Raw genomic sequence first — 15,181 nt, 5'->3', positions numbered from 1 at the left:
TTGATGCTAAATTTGGGATGAATTTTCCAGATTTCATTTTTCTTGGCATTCTTTGTTATATCTGCAGCTCAAGAAGGACCTTTCTATACCTGAGGTAACATGAAATATTTTACATTTTGAGCCTTGCCCAGCATTGGCAAAAATGATGAAACATTCTGAAAAAGCATTTGGCTTTGAGCCTACTGCATTTGGTTTTGCACAGTATTGATCCATGTACTTGCTAGGTTAGCAACAAAACTGAGGGTCATTATTCAGCACTATTTAAATGTAGATAAAGGAGCTCCTTTGATTTAGTTTTTGTTTTCTTTTTTTCTCCTTTAATGAATTCCTCCACAATACTTTTAAATTAGTCAGGACAGCAGTTGGAGGACTAGGGTGGCTCTTGAATAACACTGGGTGTCATACAGGGAGGGGATGAATAGTGTAATTGTTTCATTCCACCTGTTGAAAAACAGATTTGGAGAAATCAGCTTAAAAGATTGTGTTTTCATGGTTACAGGTTATATCTCATTCATAGCATTTCTGATGATAATTTGATAGAGACTCAGCTTCTGTTTGCCCTTAGTTCAAGGAAAGAGCTATGTTCTCCATCTGGCATCTGATTGCTAACCATGCAAAATTTATTACTGATAAGCCTCTTTCAAATCTATCCCATAAAATGCTGTTTTCTGTGATAATTTCCTTAGTTAACTTAATATTCACATTGCTCTCTACTTCTTCCCAAATGGAAACTCATTGCAATTTAACTACAATTTATCTACTAGTAATCTCTTGCAAAAACCAATTTAGACTAACCAAGATAAGCATGTTCCATTTTAAGATAAAGATTTTCTTAAACTTAAAGTTTGATGAGAACTATTTATGCTTGGTCCTTGATCTCAATCAACAGTACACTCTTTTAACTTGTAATTTGTCTGTAAATTTGGTTTGAAAATGCCATATCTGGATGGGAATTCCTCTTGCACCCTCTCACATCTCCTAAATCTACATTTTATTCTTGACCACACTGTGACTATATGGTGCAGGTACAAGTGGAAAGCTCTACATGTTAATTGTGCCAGAATTGTTTTAACTCTCCATATGCATCTTCTCTGGTGGATGTGACACCTGGAGAACCCTACTCAGAGCTTAGGCATACATAAGGTAGATGTGAGGTGGAGATTAAAACCCTTTCATTTTAAGGGAAGTTGATCTGTTCTATGACTGATTCTATTCATACTCTTTTCACTGTCACATTCTCTACACCAGATTGAAGGCCAATATCTCAAAACTCTGTTTGTGCAGAAGTCAAGCTAAAGGAATATCCTAAGTTCAGCTTAGAAGCCACAAATCTTCAGTTAGGTAATTAGGATATTTCATTTTGTGTTCTTTATTCCAAAATATTTAGAAAGCCTAAAGAATTTACTAGCTTAGTCTTCTTAGACTTCTCATTCACAATGTTCTGAGAATCTTAGCTGTAATATTTAAAGAACTTTCTTTTTCTTTTTCTTTTTTCCTTTGGTTGTGGGGCCTGAACTCTGGGCCTGGGCACTGTCCCTCAGCTCTTCAGCTCAAGGCTATCTACCACTTGAGCGACAGCACCACTTCTGGCTTTTTCTGCTTATGTGGTGCTGAGGAATAGAACCCAGGGCCTCATGAATGCAAGGCAAGCATTCTATCACTAAGCCACCTTCACAGCCCAGAACTTTATTTATTATTATTATTATTTTATTTTTTAATTATTTTTTTGTCAGTCATGGGGTTTAAACTCTGGGTCTGGGTGCTGTCCCAGAGATCTTCAGCTCAAGGTGAGCATTCTACCACTTGAGCCACAGAGCCACTCCCAGTTTTCTGATGGTTAATTGGAGATAAAAGTCTCATGGACTTTTCTGCTCAGGCTGGCTTTGAACCATGATCCTCAGATCTCAGCTTCCTGAGTATCTAGGATTACAGGCTTGAGACACTGGTGCCCAGCTAAAGAACTTTAATATTATACAAATTATTTGGTTTAAAGAATTACCCAGATCGAAAGGAAGACCTCTTGCTTTGAAGAATGTTTTCCCACATCCTGTAAGCCTAAAGTTGAATTACCCTGGTGTTTATTTTGTTGGACTTGGTTTTTGTCTTTCTACAAAATTACACTGAGCTCCATAGGGCCTCTAGACTTCAGTTAATTCACTTATAATCACTTGCTAATGGGGCCTTCAGTCATGATCATGGGCTTGTGTCCTCAGTGACCACTATGTTGCATCTAAGGCTAAACTGGATATGGCTTTTCCCAACCACAACTGTCTCCAGTGCTCAGATATCCTGATACGTTCGAGCCTTTATACAGCAAAAACATGCCAGCTTGGGGCTGAGACACATAGGTCATGACTGGACACATGTTCTTCTCTGGCAGCTTTTTGTTTTTCTTTTGTCGGTTGTGGGGCCTAAACTCTGGGCCTGGGCACTGTCCTTGGCTCTTCCGCTCAAGGCTAGCACTCTACCACTAGAGTCATAGCTCCACTTCTGGCTTTTTCTGCTTATGTGGTGCTGAGGTATCAAATCCAGGGCCTCATGCATGCAAGGCAAGCACTCTACCACTGAGCCACCTTCCCAGCCCCAGCCAGCAGCTTTTCTGTATATTTTTTTTCAAATATAGCTAGGTCATTGGAAAGGCACCCAGACCTTACCTATCACAAAAAGTCAGAGTTTCCTGTCCACTCAGATGCTGTAGCTGTCTGATTAGTGTATATCCCTCATATTTATATCCCCCTAATAGTCCAAAAAAAAAGGCTGACATTTCCTACATTTTAGTTCTTCTTCCAGTATAGGTAAGAGTCCTGGCAGAGTAAGCCTTTTCATCTCTGAAATACTCATGCTTTGGCTTACCTGACAAATTTAGAATATAAGTAGAATAAAAAGCACTTTATTTTGTCTGTAGCTGTACTATTTATAAATCATTAAGCCAGTTCATTCATTTTAATTGCTTCACAGTATTTCATTGTACCTGCTGTGCAAATATCTATAGAGGCCAACATGAACAAATCTTTCAAATTTAAAATTGAATGAAAACAAAATATAAAATGATGCTCACAGAGAGATGTTATTTCTGTAAAAACATACAAAACACTAGAAACCAAAGATTATATGCTGTCTGGGAAAAAATATATGGTACAGTATAAATGGAAATTAGAAACCTATACAGAAAAAATATCTACAGATAATTCATTACCCCTGGGCAGGAAAGACCCATGTAAGGATATAGTGAGAAAATATAAATATAATGCTATAATAAAAAAATTAAAGCCAGGAGTCAGTGGTTCATATCTGTATTCCTGACTACTCAGGAGGCTGAGAGCTGAGGATCATGGTTCAAAGCCAGCCCAGGCAGGAAAGTCCATGAAACTCTTATCTACAATAAACCACCAGAAAACTAGCAGTGGCACTGTGGCTCAAGTGGTAGAGCACTACTCTTGAACTGAAGAGCTGAGGACAATGCCCAGGCTCAGACTGAAAAAAAAAATTAAAAACACAATTAAATGGGCTAATGACTTAAGGAAAAAGAAGTGAAAATGGCCAATAGACACATGAAGAAATGTTCAACATATCTGGCCATAAAAGAAATGAAGATCAAAACAATACAGATTCCTTCTCACCACAGTTAGAAAGGCCATTAGCAAGGAAAGTAACAAATGCCCAAATGGATGTGCCCAAAGGAACTTTATTACACTGTTGGTGGGCATGTAAGCTTGTTCATCCACTCTGGAAAGTAGTATGGAGGTTCCTCAAAAAACTAAACATAGAACTACCCTCTGACCCAGCAATTCCACTCCTGGGCATTTATCCAATAGAACACAAACAAGCACCCACTAAAGCCACCAGCACAACGATGTTCATTGTCCCATTATTTACCATAGCCAAGATATAGAATCATCCCAGATGCCCCTCAGTGGATGAATGAATCAAGAAAATATGGCACATATACACAATGGAATTCTACTCATGGTCAGAAAGAATGGCCTTGCCCCATTCATAAGGAAATGGAAAGATTTGGAAAAAATATATTAAGCAAAATAAGCCAGACCCAGAAAAACATAGATTGCATGGTTTTCCTCATTTGTGGTAGCTAAAACGTGCCTATAAATCTACAAGTAAACACACTGGTAAGCAAGGGGTTACAAATGTAGTAACTGAATGGCAAATAGTCTAATTCTTTAGAAAGATTAAGTCAAAGCCCAACAAAATAAGTACCAGGAAATGAATTCTTACAAGAGGGGAGGGTACAGAAAAGAAGAGAACAGTCGAAGAAGAAAGGGTGAAGTAGGGAGAATGCAGGCAACAATTCATTGCATACACCACAGAATTGAGAATTATAAAGGAAGCAGTGGGTCAAAGGGGGGGATGAAGATGTTAAAGTGGTGGCACAGATCAAGATACATTGTACTCATAAACTGCTTTGTTAAATTCCAGAGAATTCAATACACAACCTAAAATTAAGTTAAGCAGGGAAGAGGAGCATTGGGAGGGGTGGTAAGAAGGTTAAAAGGGGTGACATTGAGCAAGTTGCACTGCTTTCCTAACTGCTTTAGTGAATGTCAACTCCTTTGTACAACTACTTAAAGATAATAAAATATTTTTAAAAGAAATATATCTGAAATAAATAGAAAAATATTGTTAAATGTTTATGTAGCATGAAATTTTCACTTAACTTTGGAATTTATCTGAAATACTTAATATTTTGCTATTGCAATTGTTATTGCACAAATAAAATTAGAAAAAAGTCATTATAGACATAATGCCACCTGTAAAAATGTTGGTTCATTGATGAGTATTATTTCAAACTTAGAATTATACTCAATATAGGTGTCAGTTTGGAAATATATTAGTTGAAATACTCTGTATGTTCTCAAAAGAGGTACTTTTTAAATTAACTTCTATTTACTTCACATTTGTATTTTGATGGAATGAAATATATAATCTACTATACAAGAATTCATTATAATATAAAATTTCTCCTTTATCTCTCATCTATATTAATATTTCAGTTCTCTTAAACCAGTCTTCAGTGTCTTGGGGATATTTTGATACTTCCTCTAAGGGATATTTGGCAATATCTTGAGACATTTTTGTTTATAGTAACTGGACAGAGAGGGTGCTATTGGTAGAAAATGAACATTGGACACAGATACTTTAAAAAAGTTTACAGTTTATAGCTTCCATGACCAAAATGTATCTGGTCCAAAGTGTCAATAGTACTGAAGTTATGAAACTCAACATTCTTACTTTCCACATTTTGAAGCATGTGAATGCTTTCATTTTAACTATGTTCTCAGTCTTAACTAAGAACTTCCATATTTAAAAAATGAGCAAGGTTTTCTAAAAAGAATGTAGCCTGTCCCATACCCCTCCTATATTGTTTGTCTTTCTCTTTCTCACTCTCTCACATGCTCTTTGTAAAGAATTACCTTTCAATATAGGCATGCTCTTTTCAACACTGCCACAATGGATTGTTTGTATTTCCCTGGATACTGGTGTGATTTTAGATTTAAATCCATTTCTCTCCTAATGTTCATTTGTCTATCTTTACTTATCCAGTAATACAGAGAATCTCTCATTAACATTTTCCTATGATTTCTTATATAACCTATGACATTATTTCACCATTTCCATTCTTCTACTGTAACATCATCAGGATGTTTAGGAGAGTATACATTCCTAAATTCTATTATTTTAATTGCAAATGTTGCTATTTGCATTTATCTTTTCCTTAATACATTGGCCAGTTATGTCAAATAACTAATTTTGTGTTTGTTACAATAGGGAAGAGATAGAAGAGATAGAAGGCTTTGCTATAAAGTAGCATTCATTAGATTAGCTACTTTCATTGAGCTGCAGGGATAGTCTCGAAGTTCCTGAAGTAAAGCATCTGATTCAGCAAGAGGCTATCTCAGAGAAGGTTTATTCCCTAGTATATCTTAAGGCAAAGCTGGAGGATACACAAAATATTCTCACCAAGAAACAGATCACAGAAATAAATCTATAAAGAAATAATTTGTCCATGTGTATATATTTGTATGTATATGACATGTTTACTTGTGTGCATTTGTGTGTCTTCAATGTCACTTACTCTTACATGAAAGATTAAGAAGTTCAATAATTAAAAAGATTTAGAGTTGTGAAGACAATGTCTTCTATTGATATTCTATATACATATGAAAATCTCAAAACCCATTTAAAATCATAAAATGAAAAAGGAGACAGTAAGAAAGATTAATAGACAAGGAAATTTGAGCCAAGAACAATATATGTGTGGAAAATCCACTGCAACAACTACTTACTTTGATCAATTAATATATGATAAAAAGTGGTATTAAAACAAGTAATGATTACATTATATATCACAGTATTATTTCTTACAGAGTACAATGTGAAATACTATTTGGAAAACAAATACAGTAGGCTACATTGGTCTGATCAATTTGGTGAAAAGGGAATTATACTTGATAAATTTTTTTTTTAAATTTGCTTCCTTTGAGCTTCTGCATGAGGTAATGCTTGAAGCAATAGTTTCAGAATGACACCTAGATCCAAACTACCATGTTTCACTCAGGTAAGCCTATTGAATGCTTGCTTACTACTAACATCTACCATATTAAAGAGAGGTTTATTTATTTATTTACTTACTTATTTTGCCAATCCTGTGGCTTGAACTCAGAGCCTGGGCACTGTCTCTGAGCCTCTCTGTGCTCAAGGCTAGCATTCTACCACTTGAGCAACAGTGCCACTTCTGCCTTTTTCTGTTTATATGGTATTGTGGAATAGAACCCAAGCCTTAATGCATGTTAGGCAAGCACTCTACCACTAAGTCACATTCCCAGTCCTAGGGATTAATTTTCTTTTGTTATCATAATAGCATAGAATTTCTAAACAAATGGTTTGTATTCATTTTTATTGAAGATTAAAATTGTATATGTGTGTGTGTATGTGCACTTGTGTGTGTGTGTGTGTGTGTGTGTGTGTGAGTGTGTGTGTGTGCCCTTGCTGTCAGCCTTCCAGGACTTTTTTTGAAAACATCTTCAGTTCTTAAAACATTTTTTAACTGAAATACACAAACTGACTAATGTATCACCTTGGGTAAATTACTTAGGCTCTCTGCACTTCAATTTTACCTTCTGTAAAATGAGAATAATAACAATATTTACTTCACAGGTTGTTGGAAAGTTTAATACATATAAAGTACATAGCACAGTGCCTCAATATTTGGAAGGCAAGCAATTCATGTTAACTATTATCATTAAAAATGATTTTCAACCACAGAGTCTCAATGGAATTATGTTTCACCAACCATATCTTAAAAATAATAATTAAAGTATGCCAACATTTCCCAATTTCTAAAATAAAATGAAATGAATAGATTGGAAGTGCTCAGTAAAATTATGTGTTTCACTCACTTGCATTCTAATAGAAACTCTTTAGCGAGAGGAAAAAAGATGGGGCTGGAACTCTGTTTGTGCTGCTGTTCTTGTCTATGCTAGAATTTATATTCATGGAAAGTGTATTATGCTCATGAAGGTGAACTAGCTTGTGTGTTGTGCAGGTAGGTAGCTGAGAGTCTCTGATTTATATACTGTTCATAATTGTGGGGAAAATGTTAACAGTGAGAAATGGCACAGGCAGGTTATAACAAATCTTGAAGGCCATGATAATGAATGTGATTTTTTTTTCCTGTAAGAAATATAAGTCCATTTTGTAAGCTGCAAAGAACAGTTGTTGAACTGTTCATTCATTAAGCAAACAACAAGTTTCTCTCAAGGCTCATGTGGTGCCAGCCCCAGAGGACTTGCTGCTAGTAAGACAGACGTGGTGGTCTTAGGGCCTTTGAAAATCAAGTTGACAGTAGCACCATGCTGAATGAAGTAGGCTAGACAGAAAAATACTGAGTCAGAATGGGTACTGAGAAACATAATAGAGTAGAAAGATGAAATATATGCAGTGAGACTATAATCAAGGTACATAATACTGGAGTATATTTATTAATCCTCATTCTTCTTTATTTTTAATAAAGTTGTATGTATAATATTTTTCTCTCATCAGGTAAGCTTTGTCTTCCAGGTGTCTCTGGTTTCACAGATAACTGAGAGGTGGTTTTCCTAGTTTTACACCTTCCTTGCTCTCATGGTTAATATTGATTACATTGAGAAACACCTTGAAAATTTATATAGCATACTTCTGGGGATTTCTGGAAGTGTTTCCAGAAAAAATTACATCCTGAAGGATCTGACCTAAAAAATGGCTTGGTCTATTGGTGAATTAATGATCTATTGATGGACCTATAAACTGAATTGATGGAGCTATGGTAGGTGAATCCTGGCTAATGGATCCATCACTGGGAGAGGTGTCCTTGGGGACAACATCTTCCCCTGGCTAATTCTTTTTCTTCTCTGCTCTGCTTCCTGTCCACCATGAGGTAAACATGCTCTCCCCAATATGATGAACTGAAATATCTGAAACAATAATTTTGTCATAGTTGTGATAAAAATTTGCTTCATTGCCCAAGCTGTTTTTTCAAATGCAACAGAAGTAACAAACACCTACTGCACAGCGTGACACGGGACTGAAATGAAATGTAAGTCTGAAGACTGTTTACATGATCCCTCTCACTTAGTAGGTGCTCAGGAAATTTTGACATAAGTGTTTCTTCTCTACTTTTATAACACAGAGACAAATTTCAATTTCCTAAATCTTTTCTTTCACACTGTCTTGGGATTATATTTTCCCTAGCTTTCTCCCAAATTGCCATTGACTCCACACTTAGAGAATGGCAGACACAGTTTAGAATAGCAAGATTTTAAAATAATCAGATCACCTTAGGACCTAATATAATGCCCTTAACAATCAAGCCAAAGTGGAGAGTTTGCCAAGTGACTGCTCAACTGAAAATGAATACTTGATCACCTTCCTTTCCATTCCCACACATGCTTTTCTCAGGCAACAATTTAATCTGCAGCTTCCCTCTTTAGCCTCAAATAAGTATATGGAGGAGCCCACTTTAATCCTATGAAATTTTTTTCCTCAACAATTTGAATTTAATACAAAAGTTCTGGTTTGGGAGTGTTTTTTGTTTTTGTTTTTATAAATCACCCTTGATTTTAAAATACATTTTTGGTTTCTACTAACAGTAGCCTACACTTCTATAATTTCCATTCAAAATACTGGAAGTACATATTAGACATTTTATTTCACTCTCAACCCAAGCCTAAGGCTATGTGAATAAATATATTGGTGATTAATGTTTTATTGATAGTGTGTTGAGATATATTGTTCAGATATATTCCCTGTGTGTATTTATTATATTTATATTCCCTATAATACACTTATTTATTATTTATTATAATATAATTATTCACAAGACAGTGAAAATTTAATACTTATCCTAATCTTTAAGACAAAAATAGATACTAAATTTCTTTGAAAACAAAAATATGATTTTTTCCTGCTGACTTCTACAATTAATCCATGTCTTTGGCAACCTACTTGCTGGTTTATATCCTTTGAGGCCATTAGATTGGTGACTACACATATATTTTATAAAATGAAGTTCAAGAAAAGATGTGAAAATAAAGGCATCTGGTAGATGTGACTAGCAAAGAGAAGATGACATTTATAACAACATATAGTCAAAGTCTTGAAAATAATAAATATGTAATTCCAGGATAACATTGCTTTTCTTATATCTGACCTTTTGTTAAGATATAGAACTATAAGCTATTACGATTGTTTAAGGGGCTTATGATTCACTGAAAATGATGCTGAAACATTAAAAATATTACATTCAGTACACAGAGAAAAAATAAAAAGCAGTTTCTACTATAGTTCTGATATTAATATATCTGAATACACACACACAAAGAAACAGAAAGTAAGAAATAAAATCAAGCAGGTTTTATATAGAAAATGGAGAAGTATTGATTTAGAGGTCCATTCCAATTCATATTTTTTTCCCTAGGTAAGAATAAGCTCTAGGACTATATCAGAAATGCCTATTGAAATCTACAAAACTTGATAGAAGTAATTAAACTTACTTATTTTACAAATTTGGATTTTCTTATGATGAGAGAATTGTACTTTTGTAAATAAAGGAAAAACAAGCTTTTGGGGTGTAAATCACTGAAGACTTTCAGAACTCCCACCTTAATCTTGTCCACTTATTTCAACATCTTTTCTTTTCCACAGTTGGATAAAGTTATTGAGATTCATCTTATGAACACAGGAGAACAATATTAATATTAATTTTCATTTTGGACACTGTATAAAAAGCTATTTTCTACATTATTTAAAAAGAAAAAACTGTTTAGCATATCTAAATGAAGAATATACAGTTTATAAAGCAGAGCACAATAGTAATCATGCAGAGTTACAAAGTGGTATTATTCTCTTACGACTTCCATCAAAGCAGCCATAGAAAGGAAAATGAAAAAAATCTAAGCAGCAGTGTTCAGATAGCCACGCATAGATGCATATTGTAAATACTTCTCTTCAGATGATTAAGTCTTCCACATTGTCTCTGTGTATTTTGTAGTGGTTTCATCAGTGGAGAGCTTTGTCTTTAAGCTATAGTGCATATCACTTTTAAGAGTTAAAGGAAATGGAGAGTGTTGAAAAGCCCTGAAAGCAAGCAGACTAATTTGTGGTAATGTTGAACTGAATAAAGGCTGATTTCATCAAAGGCAGATGGAAAGATATTTCTGGTTTTTCAAATGTTAATGAATAAATAACATTTAATTTTGTAAATGTTCAACGTTATTCTGAAGATAATTATTTCATAAAATCTTCTCATTTCTACTGCATGCATGCAGCTGCACTGCAGACAAGGGGAGATGTGTGCATGTAATTTAGAGTAAGAGGTCATAAATCTTTCTCATAATTCAGAGATTTTCACACAGTGTAAAAGTAATCTAGGAAGCAGGCTTAACAATGAGAGTATCGCTCTTTAATCCATGTCTGGGAATACTGAACAGCATGAGAACTTATTCCAGGAAAATTGGCCGGTATGGACAAAGGAATTTTTAACAATAACTTTTGCTATCCTGGAATTAACCGATTGGAATGTGATTTTAGGCTAGATACGAGTACATTCTTGGCTTCTAGGAGTTTGGGAGATGGTTACCAAAAAGAATTAACATTTGATAGCTCAGTTTTTTGAGATGTTGTTGCAAAAAGAAGTTATTTTATTGTTTGGGAAGTTATATTTAACCTTAACTAATGAGAGAGATTCTACATTTCTCCATATTTTTTCTAATTTATTCCCTAATTTTCTTCTTATTTCTACATTATTTTTATTCAACTATATTTATTGGAAATTCTTAAATTTGCATTTTAGATATGTCACTATATGTTTACAAAATCATAAAACAACAGGGGGAATTAATGCTTAACAATTGATCATATATATATATATATATATATACACATATATGTATATATGACCCAAATAGACCAAGAAACTTGATCTATATTGAATGATTAGATTTGTTATTAAGATCACATAAAACATACATCTCTATTGGTTATTTAAACTATATCTGTGTTTCTTACTGGGATATCTAAGACTATACATGAAAAAGCTGAGCAGATGCATACAATATACATTCCTAGGTCCCTTCCTACAAAATAAATCAGAATTTTGAGGATACAGCAGTAAAGTCTCTACTATTAACAAAATCTTAGATGAATCTTATAATAGTTAAAAGTCTACAACTACTGTGTTTTGCCATATTAGTTCTCTTAGATTCTTTGGAATATTACTGAATTTTTCTTTTGGGTGTTAGAATACTCTATTGTAGATTTTACCTTTAGTCTACATATGGCCTAGATGAAGTTGCTAATAATGGGACAGACAAAATCAAAGTACTTTAGTGAGGTAAGAGAATAGTACATATTGTACCTGGAAGATATAGATATAAAAGATGACATTGCATTGTCTCTGGTGCAACTTCAGAAGCAAAGATTTAAAATGCAAACAAAAACAAATGAGTTGCTTTCTTTATCAGAAGTGTGTAGTTATTGTAAATAGGAGAGATATCACAGAGAGCTGATATTGTCATTTTGGTTATCAATCATGACCCTGAATTGATAAATTAGGGAAGTAGAAAAGATGAGTTTGGTTAGGACCTGAGGAATGGTTCATATAGATTAACATTTGGTTAATGAACATAATGGTTCATAACAGATTACTTGGAAGGATGGAAGTAGAGTGTCATATGTTAGATTCTCACTGGTTGTTGAGGTCATTGATCATTGAAGAACACCATGTGAGCCACTTTGGAGTCACATAGTGCCTTTTGAGCTCAGATTTGTGTTAGTTGTATTCTATTATCTTATTTCCTTTTAATTATAAAATAGCTCTCAGGATTTAATCATCCAGTTAGACAGACATTCTTAGGAATTGGAGATTATATTATTTTTCCAGAATAAAGGGATCTCTATACTATCTTTGTCTCTGTCTCTGTCTCTCTCCTTTTTTATTATCATTATGGTTTTGAATTTTGAGTTCTGGATTTCAGACTTCAGAGTAGGGAGGACTATAGGCCCGAGTCACTGGTACCAGCATAGGTAATTCTTTACAATTTTCAATTTTTGAAAAATTAAGTTAGAAAATTTTTTTGGGGGGGGTTCGGTCATGGGGCCTGAACCTCTGGGCCTGGGCGCTGTCCCTCAGCTCTTCCGCTCAAGGCTAGCACTCTACCACTTGAGCCACAGTGCCACTTCCAGCTTTTTTCTTTTTGCTTATGTGGTGCTGAGGAATCGAACCCGGGGCCTCAGGCATGCAAGGCAAGCGACCTACCACTGAGCCACCTTCCCAGCCCTAAGCTAGAAAATTTATTCCAAGGCCTTCTAACTTGTCTATAATATGTTTCCATTTTATTGATTATACCTTCTTCCATTGTTTTGGTAGTATGTATATAAGTACTTACATAAGTACGTTGGCACTTTCTGCCCTTCTCTGTGCAATTCCTGCTATTCCCTGAAAGTTAAATGTTCATATTCTTCCCTTCATATAGAAATGTATCATGTGATGTTCAATTTGTCACTGTTTCCATGAAATCTTCCATAATATCTCTATCTTTATCTTGTGATAGAAGTATAATGAGGATAATTTTTTTTTTTTTTGGCCAGTGTGGGGCCTGACCTCTGGGCCTGGGCGTTGTCCCTCAGCTCTTCAGCTCAAGGCTAGCACTCCACTTCCGGCTATTTTGCTTATGTGGTGCTGAGGAATCGAACCCAGGGCCTCAGGCATGCAAGGCAAGCACTCTACCACTGGGCCACCTTCCCAGCCCGAGAATAATTTTTTTAAGAAGTATAAAGTGATTTCCCGGGGGGGGGGGGAATCCTGAAAATGTACAAAATATCATGCAAGTTTGAGTGCTCATTGCCTTTAAATCTTGTCCCTAACACATAACATAATCTCCAATATACCTTGAGTATAGGGATAATGCTTTCCCTTTCTCTTTCTTTTTCCCTTTCCTTTTCCATTTTCCTTTCTTTTCTGTTTGGGTGCCAGCCCTATTCTTGTGCTTTTTTAGCTGAAGGCTAGTACTCTACCACATGAGTCACAGCTCTACTTCTGGCTTTTTTTTTTTTTCAGGGAAAAGGGTGCTTAATTGGAGATAAAAGTCTCATGGATTTTCCTGCCCAGGCTATCTTTGAACCATTATCCTCAGATGTCAGCCTGGTGAGTAGCTAGGACTACAGGCATGAAATACCAACACCCAGCCTGATTTTGCATTTCTATATTTTCTTCAGATTATTTACAATGAAAACACACAATAAATTTCAAAGAAATACTGAAATATATTTCACTTTTTCTTATGTCATATTTATGAAACATTAGTTATACTACTTAACTTTAGAAACAAAAACAATACACACATAGTATATATCTCCTTTGTTAAGCCTTGTCTTTGTAAGCACAATCCTAAATACTTGTTTGTGAGCTGCAACACAATGTTATAATTTTTATTTTTAGGATTTACTCAGAGTAAAAAAGTTTATTTATTTGATTTTTTCCCACTATTTTCAGTTTCTCAAACGAAATGAGTTATTGAAAATACTGGATTTAAGGCTGGGGATAGAACCCAGTGGCTCAGTGCTTGCCTGGTACGTGAAAGGCCCTAGGTTTGATCAGCATCGCAGGAGAAAACAAAGTAAGAGGTCTGGTATCACACTGCTTAAGTGAGAATATCAGTTACAACAGTTTCTGATTCCTGGACTTTGAAAGAAAAATAGTGATAAACCCCAATTTATAGCTGGGTGCTGGTGTCTCACACCTGTAATCCTAGCTACTCAGGAGGCTGAGATCTGAGGATCGTGGTTCAAAGCCAGTCAAACCCCACAACCAACAAAAACAAACAAAAACTCAATATATGATATTTGTGAAGGATTAAATAACTTGTCACCTCATTTAACAAAGCATTTACTATGTAAGTCTCAATATTAGCAATGATTATAAAGATTATGCAAATGACAATGTGAGGCATTCTCTGGGACAAATCTTTACAATCTACCAGAAGCTGTACCAATTTAAAAATTTTTTTTGTTGTTCAGCCCAGAATAGTGGATGAAAGATTCCTTGTGCTTTATGAGTTGAATTTTAAAGACTCCTAAAATCCTTTCAATGAAGCAAGAAACAGAGTTTATACATTTTGTGCAGCATCAAAAAGTAGCGTGACTCACTCCAATATCAAGAACGAGAAAATTCACAAGGGACTTTCATGAGCAGTGTAAATCAATTTTCACTCAATTATCAATTAGGTGATGCTTTTGTCAATGTAGAATTCACTGGTGGCAGTGAACCGATCTTGATTCTGGTTGATTTGTACATAATGTGAAATTGAATCATTTCCTTGGAAATTTGCATCAGTATTTCCAAATGAATATAATTATTGGTAGAAGATTTTATTTAGGTTTTATAAGAAAATGCTCATGGAAATAATAAAATTACCTAAATTTCAAATTTATTTCAAATACAAAATACAGTGATACAGAGGACTAGTATTTATAGATAACTCTCCTCCTTTACTCATTATAAGAAAGACTTTAGAATAAAATGAGGAAGCACTACACTCTGGTTGAAATAAGTGGGGACATCAAAGGTCCCGGTGACAATGGAAACCACTACTGGGAAGTAGTGGAAATTAGGAGGTGGGATCTGGGTAGG

This window comes from Dipodomys ordii, unplaced genomic scaffold (genome assembly GCF_000151885.1).
Source record: "Dipodomys ordii isolate 6190 unplaced genomic scaffold, Dord_2.0 Scaffold1, whole genome shotgun sequence".
Classification (NCBI taxonomy): domain Eukaryota; kingdom Metazoa; phylum Chordata; class Mammalia; order Rodentia; family Heteromyidae; genus Dipodomys; species Dipodomys ordii.
This window is presented reverse-complemented; position numbering follows the sequence as displayed.